Below are 2,257 nucleotides of genomic sequence, written 5' to 3' on the forward strand. Positions count from 1 at the left end.
GGGGTAGAGAATTAAGGAAAGGCCCCGTGAAAGCAAGTAAAATGCCCGTGAGTTTAGCAATTTCGTTAACTTTCTGTTAGCTGTTTGATCATAATGCGCTGGCACATGGCCAACTTGAGCAATCGCTCAAAGCAGGTTGAATATGCTCACATGGATATACAAAAGCCAATAGCAGACCGTCGGGTTTTTTCACCAATCTAGCTAGCTTCTCCTGTCCCGGCTGTTTGTTTCAGCTCGAAGACGCAGCTCCACTCGTCCATGAAATTGTCGGGGTCACGGCCCTCCAGCAGCTACACTACGCGCTTGATCCGGCGCTGCTCCGTTCGGTCCTTGTCGGCCTCACATGGACCGAACGGCCACGACAGGGATGAGTGCCTTGCTTCCATCATCTTGTTCTCTCTCTCTCTCTCTCTCTGGCTGTAAACCTAATTTTTTTCTTTCGTTGAAAGGGCAAGAGCAGCCGCACACCTGCACGGCACATTCGATCTAGCGCCTCTGTTTGCTCCTTCTCAGTCTCACGCTCCGTCTGAAGCTTGTTTTCTGCATGAGAAAAATTCACTACAAGTCCATTTACTTGCACTAGCGTTAGCTTTAGTTCCTGTGGTTACAAATACCCGCAATACAGTTAGCAAACTTGCTCTAGAGGGTCATCTATGGTCCATTATACGGTTTTATGTACGTATGCAATGAGCTGGCCCGAGTCAACCGATGCCAAGTGTGCTTTGATTGCCAGTTATTAAAAGATGAGAAAAATTCACTAACCGGCACACGCTCCTCCTACTCCTCGCCGTCCTCCTCGCGTCCTCCTTGGGCGCCGTCTCCGTGGCGCCGCTGGCGGGCGAGGGGACGCGCCGGAAGGGCCCCCTCGACGGGCTCCGGCCCTACGCCAGCGGCTGGAACATCAGTGACCGGCACTACATCGCCGTAAGTTGACCCGTTCTTGACCTACTAGTCTTGCACTCATGCTTGCGCTCGTGCTCACCGTCGATGCATGCTGCTTGCAGTCGGTGGCCTTCAGCGCGGCACCGACGTTCGTGGCCGAGGCGGTCTGGCTCGTCGGCTTCACCCTGGCGGCGCTCGTGGCCAGCTGCTGCCGGTGCTGCCGCGGTCGCCCCACCAGGGACGACGACTACTACTCCTACTCGCGAAGACCTTCGCCGCCTCCCTCCTCCTCCTCCTCGCCTTCACCGCCACCGCCATGTAAGCAAGCTCAAAATCCCCATTCCTTCACCATATGGAAACCGAGCCCATGAAGGAACTGGAGGCCGCGGCTGGCAGACGTTCCTCTGTCCACCGTGATTGCACGACAGACGTTCCTCTGTCCACCGTGATTGGCTTGGTTTCTGTTGGCGTCGCCACCTCCTCGCGCTACTACTCGCCGCTCCTGATCTAGCCTCTCCGGCGGCGCAGCCGCTCCCACAGGCTCCCGCCCGAGCAGCAGTACTTCATGGACCGCTGGGGCCTCATGGGGGGCTTCATCCCGGCGGGCAATGGCCAACAGCCACCGGCGAGTTTAATTAAAGAGCTGGGATGTGGTCTGGTCTGTAGCAGGGTTAGCAGCCAAGCAGGCAAATGTAACTACAGGGTGTATGTATGCGGTTCAGTACATGAGGGTGTTAGAGATTGGCCTAGGCCTAGGTGTGTTGCTGTCCAAGGGTAAAGTCCCATTTTTTAAAGTTAAATCACCTTTTGTATACTTACTGTCTTGCTGTTCCGTGAGCATTCCATCTTGTCTTTCGACTGCACAGGCAAAAGTGTTGTTGGTAATACAGTCTTCTCTTCTGGCATGAGCACTAGTAGATTACAAAAGCTCTGAAAAAACAACACACTCTGCAACACACTGTCCAAGGGTAAATCTATGCTTAGGCTATCTATATATACTCTCAAATTATTAAGTGAGGGGTACCGACTAAATTTAGTTAGCAAACTAGTTTTGTTCTGACTAAATTAAGTTCGAAGTACTGCCATTGATTCAGTTTACTATAGTCTGAATTCAGTCATCAAAATTCAGAATGTTTCATCAAAATTCAGTCATTGTTACAAGATATTTTACACAGAATGTAGCAAACAAGACAATATTCATATAAATTCATAATGGATGGCCATTAGCTGTTCTAGTAACTTAATAGACGGTGTGGTTATCATAAGAGTACAGAGTCCGTTGTGTTATTCAATTAAAGCATCTTCAAATGGTTCTTTCTCTGGATATAAGCTTTTACAGTCTCATACAGAGATGGGGGAGATGGATCGATCGGAG

This window comes from Triticum dicoccoides, chromosome 7A (assembly GCF_002162155.2).
Source record: "Triticum dicoccoides isolate Atlit2015 ecotype Zavitan chromosome 7A, WEW_v2.0, whole genome shotgun sequence".
Classification (NCBI taxonomy): Eukaryota; Viridiplantae; Streptophyta; class Magnoliopsida; order Poales; family Poaceae; genus Triticum; species Triticum dicoccoides.